Below are 13,281 nucleotides of genomic sequence, written 5' to 3' on the forward strand. Positions count from 1 at the left end.
TTAATGTAGAAGCAGATGTTGTCTTCCTCCTCACAAATGCTGCACAGTGAATCATCTTAGCCTCTCTGTAAAATTTTAACTTAATGGAGTCCTGGCATTTCTGATGAGATGAGGAACTTAATTTTATAGAACAACCTATTGAACAAGCTGTTCTTGGACATTCCCATCTCAACTAAATGTTAAAAGTATTAAAATTCACATTAGCACAAGAGGAAATTTTGCATGGGTAATCCTTTAATACAGTGTTTTATGGCTCTATTAGCTGCACAGCAGCTGGTGACATGATGAATTTAATCCATTAAAAAATTCAGTAAGAGGTTTAAAAGCTTTTTAAAACATTATCTTGCTGCAAGGAAAGAGAACTTCTCCTCAGGGCCGGAATCAGGGTGACTTCACACTGTGGCAAGTATGGGAAATGTACCTGCGTGCCCAGTTTTCATCTGCACAAGATTTGCACCCAGAGAGGATTAGAGTGGTGGGAACTCAGGAAGGAGCTGGGACTCTTGACTGCAGCTGACTCACATCTTCCACTTTCACCTTGCTTTTCAGAGAAGGTTTCACATGGATAGTAAATGAGGCTGTTGTTTTTAAATGGGTTAAGTATTTTTGTGTCCATGGATGTATTAACATGAAATCAGAAATACCATGCACCTTAAATAGAGAATCTGTGGCATCTTACTACACTGACGGACAGTGACTGCAATGGAGTGTGGGTGGGGACTTGATAATGTGGGTAAATGTAGTAAACACATTGTTCTCATGTGAAACCTTCATAAGAGTGTGTATCAGTAATACCTTTAAAAAAAAAAGAAATACCATGTGCCTTTAGAGATGTAATTATTTACTTAATGAGGTAAGTAAGAAAAGATTTCAGACCTTTGATATAAATAAGCTTCTACGAAGTCATTTGTGTACCAAAGCTTTGGTACCTGAGGGAACTATCACCTTGAAGAAAGGTCCCGGGTCTGCCTGTCAGTGGAACACTGGGAAGGGTCCTGGGCCCCGGGCAGCGAGGTTGCCTCCAATCCCATCTGGAATGGCCTGATGGTGCTTGCTGTCCTGTCTGAACCACTCCCCTTAACACTCTGCATTTTTCTTTCCAAACTGTGACTTGTTTTCCCAGAGGAAAAACATCCCTGACATTGTCCACCCCCACCAACCAAGTTTGTGCCTTAATATGTTGAAGTAATTATTCTCAAAGTCAGGAGAAATTCTTTGTGACAAATACATATTTCTGAGCAGAGACCATAACAGATCACCTTGGACTGAATTGCCTACCATCTGTAAAATAGTTTGTTACTATATTCAACCCTCATGCATTGAAAACTGGTAGCTTACCTTAGGAGCAGTTTTTACCTAAACAACTCATTTCTAAAATTCCCAGGTTCGCATAAATAACTCATTTATATAATTGCCAGGTTCGTGTGCATCCCCTCAGGTTTTCCCCTCACTTAGCAGAGTTTGCTGTAGGAGGGGACTTGCTATTTCTTGTGGTACAGCTATTTTGGATCATAACCACAGACCTCAAATCCACATCATCCTTCTTGCAGAAGATCCCTAATGGTCCCTACAGTTTAAACAAACCTCTAGGTTGAAAACGGCAACAGCTATTGTATTCTTGAGTATGAACATTGGTTTGTTTTTCTTCCAACATGAAAGGCTTTATCTTTCTCAAAGTGCATTGGTTAGGTTGACATGAAAGGCCCTTCCTTCTGTTCCATGGGAGGAGGCCTGGGCATTCCGAGATGGTTATTTTCCATACCTTCCCCTCCCCACTCCCAAATGCTACCCAGAATTTACTTTTTAATGGAAAGTTCAATGTATTTAGAGAACAGTTGAACTTGAGAGCTGATCGCTGTTAGCTTGAGTGAAATCTGGTTTGATAATATCTAATCCTGTGTTGGAGGTTCACCCAGTGCCTTTACAAAGGCGCCTTTCACCCGTGTGCAGTAATGGGTCCCATTTTCCAATCTACATGGTTCCTTGTGAGTGGATCTTGTTGTGAGAAGGGTTGTGCATCTGAGTGCTTGACTAATGATACTGCCTTTTTTTTTCTTTTAATAAAACACAAACTGCACTGAAATGATTTCCTTATTGAAAAAAAAAATGCACAGCTGAAATCCAGTCACTAGCCATGATTAAACCACACGCATTTCCATGTATATACTATTTTCCACAAGCAAGAGAGATTCTGGGTGACATTTCAGATTTTATAGTCAAGGATGAAGCAAAAGCTGAATAATCAGACCTTCTCAGCCAGCATAAGTATTTGGATGGGATTTGGGAGGTTAATACCATTTCCAGAGAATTTTAAAATGGGATCAATTTGTGTTTGATGGTTTGATCAACTCCAAGGATAGGTGAACAGCCACTGCAGGATAATACAGCTTTGTTCAAAATGGGTTACTTGATGTGTAATTGGCTGATCCTAGCTTCTAGAGAAAAAGCCCTCAGCCAGTCCCGTGTTTTCTCTACTTTGCAGTGGAAAGCTGTGTGCATGGAGCCATCTCTTCCCTGGCCATATGAAAGAGCTGCAGACAGCCTTTGTTTTGTCTCATAGATTGCTTATTTCTTCCCTATTAGCTTAAAAACCCATCAATACCGAACTCAAAATTTTACATAGCAATTATTAAAAAAATAGCCCAAACCAGCAAATTTTAGTCATTTAGAGACTGCCTGCTTTGCATACTCAGAGCAACCTCAGCCTCATCCAACAGTTGTGACCTACTGATGAGACAGGGCCTTAAAGTTATGCTCAAGCCGCTCTGCCCACTGAGCCCTGTCCCCGCAGAGTTGCTGAGTGTCCTTCCCTAGACAGGCCGGCCCATGTTCTCCCAGGAACCCCCTGTTCCCAGCCCCTTCCGAGCGGCAACCCCCACGCTGTGAGGCTCTTAACAGCATGCGACCCCATCCAAGCACCACCCTTTAGAAATCCATGTGTCACTGAAACCCGTGGTCGTGTCATTTTCCTTGATCAGCTCTCAGATTCCTCAAATCCCTGACCTCCTCTCCTCCCCCTTCCTCTTCGTCTTCTTTCTCCTTCACAATCAAGGAAGCATCCTTGCTCGCTGTGATCTGAGAGGAGGAAGAACAGGAAGGTATGGAGATTTTTAAAGGGCTGCCAGAGTCTACACAACCTTGACGCTGTTGTTGAACACATGCCCCTGGTCCTCTCTGGACAGGCTGCCAAAGGGGGCTCCTTCTGGGTAACACATGGTCTCGTCACCTGGAAGCTTCAGTCTCTCTGGGTAGAAAAGAGAACAAATTCGTGGCTCCTCCTCCTGACCCACGTTCCTATAATTCAGAAGCTGGTTTCTTTTTTCTGCTCCCTATCTGCTAACATCCGCTCCCTTATTCTTTAGTTTTGTGGATTGTGATTGACTCCCCTCCGTCAGGGCACCACGGTGGGGCACGGGGACGCAGCAGAGAATAAAGCGAAGATCGGAACTAGGCTGACATGTGGGGGACCTTCCAACCAGATAAAACGAGGGAAAAGGGAGCCAAGAGAAATCCCGCTTTTTCAAGCGCCAGTAAATTGCAGGGGAAGGGGGACACGAGAGGGTCAGGAGGAGCGTGCAGGGGGTCGGAGGTAAGGCCCCCTTCTTCCGCCCACTCTCTGGCCTGAGATGGGGGGCAGAGGGCCCTGCAGCGCCACCAGTTCTCTTGGGAGAAGTCTGAGGAAGTGGGGCCTCGTGGCCTGCTCCCTCAGCGGGGTGTGGGAGAGCCTGCAGTTACCGACGCACATACGACAGCAATCCTTGCCTGAATTCCCAGTGATTTCAGAAAGTGTTCAGGGTTAAAATAGGGCTCTGTGGACACATTGTTTAGAAAACCCTGCACACTGCACAGTCCTCTAAGATAATACTCAAAGTTTCTGTGCACTCAGATCAACTGGGCATCCTGTGGAAATGGGGGCCTGCACGGGGCCTGTTCTGCATTTCTAACCAGCACCCAAGGGACATGGGTGCTGCTGGCCTGTGATCCATGTTTTGGGAAACAAAGCTTATGAGGTCCTTTCTGCCTCTTAGTCTATTAAAGGCACAAAAAAAAGTCCCCACTAATTCACTCAGTTGGATTTGTCTAACATGGTCTTGAACAGAATCATCCCGTTACAGAGTTGCTGTGAGAGCTTTTGGAGTGCAGTTTAGGAGACATCACCTACTAGCCTCATGGAATTTCACTGCATTATCCTTCAGGAATCCTATTTACTGTATGTGAGTGTGTGTGCATTGGAGTGTGCACGTGAGCCACGAGTCTGTGTGGCAGGTTGCAGTTTGCACAGATATAAACAGCGTTATTTCCCACCCTCCATGGGAATCTCTCAGAACCTTGTGACTCCTCTTCAAGAGGCAGAGTCCGTGTTTCCTCCTCTCCAACGGAACCTGTGCCAGAGTGGACGGTCCCGATGAGTAGCGCGTGGCAGGAGTGTGCTTGTGAGGTCGTAAGAAGTGGTACAGCTTCCCCCTGCTCTCTCTGAGGACATTTGCTTGGAGCCTTCCGTCACCACTGAGAAGTCTGGTTGCCCTGAAGACAACTTGTGCAGAGTCCCTATGGAGAGATGAGAAAGAAGAGAGAGAGAGGGAGGGACAGAGAGATGCCAAGGGCCCCCAGCCGTTCCAGCACCCAGCTGTTTGAATCTCCTCAGCCCAGGCACTAAACCTGAGTCAAAAGCTTTCAAGATGACTCAGTCCAGACCTCAGTTCCAGCCACAGACTGATTGCAACTGTATGCAAGACCTTAAAGCCCAGCTGAGCTCAGGTAGTGCCCCAGATCTATAAGCAAACAAGTGATTGTTAGTGCCTTTTTTTTCTTTTTTTTTTACTTTTAAAAAAAATATGGAACGCTTCACGAATTTGCATGTCTTCCTTGCGCAGGGGCCATGCTAATCTTCTCTGTATCGTTCCAATTTTAGTATATGTGCTGCCAAAGCGAGCAGTGATTGTTAATGTTTTAAGCTACTGTTTTGGAGTGGTTTCATGTAGCCAGAGACGTCTGGAAGAGTCAGAATAATAAAAATTAATCAAATTGAGGACTTGTTTTTTTAGATTGACTTAGGGCCAAAGAAAGACTTGATAACATCTTTGAGCTGAGATTAAAAAATCAATGAACCATTAGAATTTTCCTACCATGGTGTTCTCACTGTCTGTAGTTAGTATCCAAAACTTGAGCACCCTGTCTCCTCACACCCTCCCAGGGATAAGGGTGCACTCCATAATGCCAGATGACACTTCTGAGAAACAAGCAGACACCCATTACAATGAATGACTGTCACAACTTTTCATGCTTATTTGTTATTAACGACAGAGAATGCGAAGGTGCAATTCAAATAGTTTGTTATTGTTATACGTTTGTAGCAATATATTACAGTTTACGCTTTGGCTTGGAAGTTGATTACAAGTTCTATGAGATTGAGGGCCTGTTATTGGCAATCTTGATGTTTTCTTTTTCCCTGTAACATGTCACAGACAATTGATTTATATGTAGTCAATGATTTTTTTATATTATATCATTTCAATAAAAAAATTAAAGAAGAAAGCATGTGATATGGAGTAGGGAAAGGATAATGAAGGTTGCATCAGTCATTTGGAGGGATTTTAGAGTATATTAATAATGTGTGTGTTCTCTATGGAATCCTTTCTAAGAACATTTTATATTCCTTGCCGGAGACAAAACAACAAGTCATCAGAGGCTTTTTATAAACACAGGTGGTGCTTATTAATTGAGAAATAAAAATTTTACAATCCTGATGATTAGCCTAGACGAGTTTTCATGATCCTGCACTTTTGGAAAATGGCTCTTATTTTCTTTCCTAGTTTTCTTCTCAATTCTGATTACTTTCATTCTATATGAACAGCTTGAGCTAGTGGTGCAGTGATACCTAAAATATCTCAGATAGATTTTTGGGAGAAGGGGTTAGCAATCTATGTTACAAGATCATCATAGTAAACTATGGCACTATACACATTTTAACAGACATGGCCATGAAACTTCCATGCACATAAAGACTTCACATGGGAACAGAGACTCAGGATTTACATCTACAAATAATTGGCTAAAAAGGGAAAAATCCAATTGCCTCTCTTATCTGTTGTTGCCATATATGGTTGATGTGATTATTCTTAAAACTGCCTGACTTGGCTGGTTATTTTGTTATTGTTTCAATACTATTGGATGACAGACTCAAAAAAGATACAAAAGCAAAATTAAGATTCTGTGAAACAGTAGGGACACAGGAAAAAGGAGGACAGTGGCAGAAGTTTTTAAAAGAAGAGACAATGGATCTCAGAAAAATTGAAGATGTAAAATCTGTAGTGTAAGGAGTTGTGAATTCAAACTTCTGCAGGACAAGAGAGGTAATTAGGGCAATTAACTGGAGCAATTAGAGGGTATTTGGTTTGGAGATCTGTGACATTAGAGTGGCTTAGAGTGGGATTAGAGGAGCAGAGGTTAAGCAAAGAAATTTAACCCTTAACACATGTCACAGAGATGATTTACGGGATGATCTTGGGATGCAGGAGCCCCTGTCTATGAACAAATTGCAACTCACAATTCATTGTATCAGTTCAGTTTCTTGCTCAGAGTGCTGTAGAGATATACGAGCACGGATTGGTGAGTATATTATTAGGTGAGCAGGTTAACAAAAATTATTTAGATAAGTATGTAAAAGTGAGTCTTTGATCTATCTATGGATCTATATCTATCATCTCTCTCTCTCTTTCTCTCATCTATCCATCCATCCCATCTATAATTTAACATTATAAACAACCTAAGATGATGGCAAAGAAGAGAGTAATCTGAAGCCATTAATTATTAATTGTGAGATGAGATGGTAGCTAGAGGAAAATGAACGAATAAAAAAGTAAATGTATGCATCAAAGCAGACAGAGTGCAAATAAATGAGAGGCAGAAGACCTGATTATTGGTCCTGGCCACCAGAGGACATCTGTCAGGGTGGAATGCTTTACAGGCAGATGAGAAGAAAGGAACCTCCACTCAGTGCAAAGAATTTAGCAATAGATACCAATGAAGAAGCTTCTGGAAAGTTATCACTTCCTGCACTATGGTTGTATATAATGGACTGGACTCTCTCAAAGGAGGGGTTCCAAACACAGCATAAGTGGATCCAATCTGGACAGATCTCAGACTCCTTTCACCTGCGCATTCCTTGAGGAGCACCCCGACCGCCTGCTCGTCTGCCCCCTTGCCTGGAAGCTGGTTAGACCTCCTACCAGCTGTGTGTGAGCCTTCCTTGGCTGATACTAAGTGAGCCAAGAACTGGGGGACAGTAAAGGAAGGAACAATAAATGCCTGCTGAGGAAGCCCTGGGCCTCTTGGTTTTTAGTTTCTTATCAACTGTATTTGGGACTTAAATAGTTACTCAAAGGAAAGTTAATGAAACTTAATTTGGGTTTTTAGATTTAGAAACAAGGCAATGCAGAATGTTTAAATAAGACAATTTTACCTTTTTAGTGAAAGAGTTCTGGCTGAAGTGGTGGCCCAGGAAAGTAAATGTATCGGAGCATAATGATGGGTAGGAGTTCTTCTTTCATCTGAGTATTTTACTGAGCACATACTGTATGTCCAGCACCTGTTAGTCTTGCTCTGGGAATGAAGAAGAATGCAAGTACTCTTCTGAAAAACAAAAAAACATAAAAAAAAAAAAAACAGGCAGCAGTAGTTGATGATATTTGCTATATGCTTGCACTCAGCAGGTGGAATGGTAAATATTTAGTATAAAGTGCCTCAAAATTAACACCTAGGATTTATTTGTTTTTTGTTTTTTTTTTTGAGAACAATGGTTGGAATGCCTGTCTATTTGAGATGAGTGTGAACAGGCACTGAGGAATATAGAAAAAAGAAAGAACAAGGAGTGGAATGTGGTGAGGAAGAAGAAAAGAAAAAAAGGTTATATCTATTACACAAACAGACAGAATGAGTCTCTCAAAATGTCCTCTGCAGACTTCTGATAGTCCCTGGTGGTTCACAAGATGCCCATAGGCAAATGGCAGTTTCAAGCAAAAAGTGATTAAATTATTTTATTCATATTCTTTACCCAAATTGGAAAGACTGTCATAATCACATAAATCCCACTACATTCTAAATAATTGCTACATTATTAAAGGCAGCATATGCTTTAAAGGGCTGTGTTGGTTGATCATCTTGGCTGATATTCATGTAAAAAAAGAGTTTTTTGGGGGGGTTATATATTTTCATATTACTTGGATCTTTGTCTTAAGTAAAATGTCCACCTTCATTGGGACCATTAAGTTGCATGACATCCCCAATTTATAAATACCACACATACAAAAATGTTCAAAAGTTATTAATTGGGTAATGGTAGACTAGTTCCTGTCAGATCAGTCCTTCCAAAAATAATGACTGTAACCTTGGGGCAAAATATAAAAAGCAACTACTTGAAGGCACTGGAGACCGAATGAAAGCAGGCCGATAGTATTAGAAGCTAGATCAAGAGATGACACAGAGTGTCTCATTAAGGCTTTAGCTTGGTGGCAAATCCCAGTCTGTGCAGTGGGGTTATGAAAACTATCATCTTTTTGGTGTAATACGACAAAATTTCAGGTCCAGAGCACCTGGAAACTGAGGTGGGAAATCTCTGAAAGAATGGAGCCAGAGAAGAGGGGGAGCCTCAAAATCAGGGTAAAATCTCTATCCACATCTCTAGATAACTCCCGAACAGCACATCTGAAGTGTAGACTCTGAGCAGCCCAATCAAAGCTAAAAGAACCAACTCAAGGTTTCAAAGTGTTGGCATTTGAATTCAGCTAGGTTAACTATCTGCTTAAAAATATGTATTTTAGAGAGATGAACAGCATCTATACTGTCTATAATATAGCATTCTTAATGTTCAGGATGCAATCTAAAACAGCTAGGTGAAGAAAAATGAAATGAAATTTATAAGCAACAAAGGAATCAATGGAGAGCGATCTTAAAATGTTCCAGATGCTGTTATTAGGAAACAAAAAATTTCAAAACAGTATAATTATACTCAAAGGTGTAGAGGAAAATATGATCAAAATGAGTGAAAATGTAGGAAATTTCCACAGAAAATTACAAACTATAAAAAGAGAACCAAATGGGAATTCTATAACTCAAAAAGCACAAAGTCCAAAATTTTTAAAATTCTGGATATGACACAAAAGTTCATGACCTTGAGGATTGAGCTACTGAAATTATTCAGTTTGTAGGACAAAGAGGTAAAAATTTAAACAGAAATGAATAGAACCATACAAAACTGTGAAAAATATCAAAATGTCTAATAGACATGCCATTTTCTGGGAAAAAAGAAGGAGAATTGGCATAAAAAGTATTTTCAGTTGGCACAGTATAAAGCAGAAATATCTAAGCCAGCCAGAGAAAAATGACACTTTACATACAAGGGAACAATATTCTGGGTAATCACTGATTTTTCATCAGAAACTCTGGAGGCCAGAGGGAATGGAATAACTTCTTTAACGGGCTGAAAGAAAAGCAAAAACTATCAACCCCAAGTTCTGTATTCAGTGAAAATATCTTTTTAAATGAAGGCAAAGGAAAAACATTTTCAAATGAAAAACAATCAAGGGAATTTGTCAATAGCAGACATGCACTAGAAACAGTCGTGGAGTTCTTCTGACTCAAAGGAAATAATACCAAATGGAAACTCTTGTTTTTAGGAAAGAATGGAAAGCTTTAGAGATGGTGAATATCAGGGTAAATGTGAAATAAATTTTCCTTCCTCATTTTCTTTTAAACCATGTAGATCTGTTTAGGGCAATTATTATCACACTGGCTTGTGAGGGGTATATATTGCATGTAAGTGTAATACATATGTCAACTGTAGTATAGAAATGGACAGAAGTACAGTATTAATTGTAAAAAGACTGTGAAAAATTAAGAGTATATTATGATCCCTTTATCATCCACTAAAAGTAATGCAAATTAGTAAATGTTAAAAGCCAATAGATAAATTAAAATATTCAAAGAATCCAAAATAAGCCAAAGAGAAAATTGGGACCCTAAAATAAAGAAGACAAACAGAAAATAATGAAATGCTAGACCTATTCAATCATATCAACAAATACACTAAATATTAATGGACCGAAGACTTTAATTAAAAGACAGAGATGATCAGACTGGATAATAAGCAAGACTTAACTATGTGGCATCAAAAAAAATGTGCTCTAAATACAAAGACATAGACAGGTCAAAAGTAAATGGATAGAAAAATATACCCTATACAAATAGCAACCATAAAGAAAAAAGGAGTGGAATTAATACCAGATAAAACAGAATTCAAGACAAAGAACATTAGCAGTGATAAAGACATTTTATAATGATAAAGGAACCTGTTTGGAAGTGACAATGATCATAAATGTGTGTAAGCCTAACAACAGTATCAAAATACATATTATATTAACTAAGTATTAACAAAATATATTAATAAAAGTGAATACAATTAAAAGGAACAAATAGTCAATGCCACAACTATAGCTTGATATTTTAATATGCCTTTCTTAGAAATTGATTGAGTAGACAAAAAAAATAAATAGAGACATAAAGTATCAGAACAACACTATCAACCATCCTGACCTAAATGATATTAGAGAATACTACACCTAACAAGTGCAGAATACTCATTATTTTTGAGTACATGATATGTTCACCAATACAACATAAAGGTCAGCATATGCTGTGCAATACAAATTTCAGTATATTTAAAAGGACTGGAACCAGACACAGTACATTCTGTGATTACAGAATGAAATTACATTAAAAATACATTTTAATTACATTAAAAATAAAAAGCCCAAGATATCTATGAAAACTCTGAATATATGGAAATTAACTCACTTCTAAATAATTTAAGGGTCAAAGAAGAAATTAGAAAATATTTTGAAGTGAATAATAAAGTACAATGTATCAAAATTTGTCAGCTACAATTAAAGCAGGTTTAGAGTGAAATTTAGAGCTTTAAATAGTTGTGTTAAACTTTCTATGAAACTCAAAGGAACCAAAAGCCAAAATAATTTTTTGAAAGAAAAAAAAACTGGAAGACTTTACTTTCTGACTTTAAGACTTACCATAAAGCTACAATAATTAAGACAACATGATATTTGCAAAAGGAGAGACAAATAGATGAATGGAACAGAATGGCATCCAGAAACAGACCCATGCATCTAGCTGGAGTTCATAAAGGAGCTCTCTGTGGTATTCTTTCATATTTCCTCAAGTACAAAATTATGTTAGGATAAAAAACTTAAAGATAGGATAAAAAAGTTAAATCATCTGAATAGATGTTAAATCACACTAGAATAGGTATATTGCATGGGTGGAAGAAGTCTTTCAAACAGCTATGCTAAACAGTGTATTTGTTTTGAAATGTAAATTTTCCTGAAGATTAATCTGCAATATTTTCCTTAAGAAAACCCTAGATATTACAATTGAGAATACATATTTTAATGTGTGATGAGTATGCATTTAACTTCTAAAATCATATGAATACACATTTACAAAATTAAGACCCAACATATCACTTGGGAAATGCGTTCCCAAGTAAAACTGAAAGCAAGTCTATAGACTACACGTTGTTGTAGATGCCGCTGATGCGCGCCCGTAGCCCCTCGGCCCTGGTCTACATTCACTTGCCGCTGAGGTGAACAAGATCCATGGATAGTGAATGTTTCCTACCTTGAACTATTATGGCTTTATATTTTTTTGCTTGAAGGATTTCTCCATTGTGCTTATCTCACAGGCTGGAATTACTGAGGATTTAGTACCGCTGGGAGTTTCTGTGGATACATACTCCAGCTTCCTCTTTTCTTAATGAGAAATTATCAGGATGTGTTATAAACACTTGTTCAGAGATGGAGCTCCAGTTTTCCACAGCACTAAACCGCTTACTAACTTGCTCATTATTGGTTTTTTCTCTTACCCAAATCTCACTCAGTACTTATCCAAGTATTCAAGCTTATTCAGGTTATTTAGGGTCTGCTTTCCAGGAAACCCAACCTATAACACACACTATCTTAATATAAAGGAGACAAGGAAATTTCAAAAGTTACAGGAGGTGACTAATACATTCTGAACAAATTATTAAAAAAATACATGCTGAACACAATTTTCAAAAAACAAAGGAAAATATAAGAAGTAAGTAATTCATTTAAAAAGTTAGAAAATAACTAACATACCTAAAAAATATAGAGATGAGAAAGTTATACAGATAAAAACATGCATAAAATAAATTTGTTAGAAAGTGAAAGAATAAAATTAGTTAATCAGTCTAGGAGTTAATTAGTGTTCTTTGGAAAAAATTAAAATGCAGGAAATGTCTAGAAATTCTGATAAATAGTAACAACAAAACAAAATGAGAACATACAAAGAGAATGATTACTACATCATATGAGGAAATAAAATAATTTAAAGAGAATTCTGTGTATATTCATGCTAACAATTTGAAAATCTTGGCAAAATGAATGATTTTTAAGGAAAATATAGATGATAACAATTAACTCAAGAAATAGCTGAATGTAATCATGGAAGGAATTAAAACTGTTTTTGAAGAATTACTTTAAAAATGCTCTAGGGCCAGATTTTTTTGACACAGTGTTTTTCAAACTTTCAAATCATGGCTCATTCCTGTATTACACAAGTCATTTCTAAGCATAGATGGGAAGCTTTACAATTCCTTTCATACAAAGAGTGTAAATTTCATGGCAAACTTGAAAAAGATAAAAAAAGAGAAAAACCACTGAATAATTTTTCTTCTGAATATTCCTAAGATAATCAAAAACATCTACAATCAAAAGGCAAGAGTTTACTAGGCAGTAAAGAGCTAGAGGCATTGTCACTAAAATTAAGAACAGAACATGGATGTATGCTATTGCCACTATCAATTTATGCTGTCTTGAAAGTTACAGCTATTAAAAATGAGACGAAAAAAAGTGTACAATAGGTAATATGTTTGTTACTGAGAAAAAAAACCCACACTATTGTCTGTAGATGGCATGGCTATCTTTCTAGAAATTGGAAGACATCAATTGAAAAACTGTTAAGACTAATATGGTTAGATGGTTGATTAATTAGATTAATGGCTCTGGTAGCAAAGAGACTAAATGTAATAATATAATAGATTAAATAAAATAGAACTTCCTTCTCTTCTCTCACAGTAGTCCAGAGATTATTGGTCAAGAAGATTAGAGCTGCTCTGCTCTTTGTGGTGATTAACATACCCAGATTTCTTCTGTCCTGCTGTCCAATAGTCCTCTGAAACAGGTGTTGGCA

The 13,281-nt window shown here is 38.1% G+C and overlaps 1 non-coding gene across 1 annotated transcript; it reads right to left on the reverse strand.

Annotated features, from left to right (window-relative positions):
- Positions 1-4,829: 4,829 nt before the first annotated feature.
- Positions 4,830-4,936, reverse strand: LOC140846927 (U6 spliceosomal RNA). The gene has a single exon (XR_012126444.1). It is a non-coding gene; the product is annotated as a U6 spliceosomal RNA (small nuclear RNA).
- Positions 4,937-13,281: the final 8,345 nt, after the last annotated feature.

This window comes from Manis javanica, chromosome 16 (genome assembly GCF_040802235.1).
Source record: "Manis javanica isolate MJ-LG chromosome 16, MJ_LKY, whole genome shotgun sequence".
Lineage (NCBI taxonomy): Eukaryota > Metazoa > Chordata > Mammalia > Pholidota > Manidae > Manis > Manis javanica.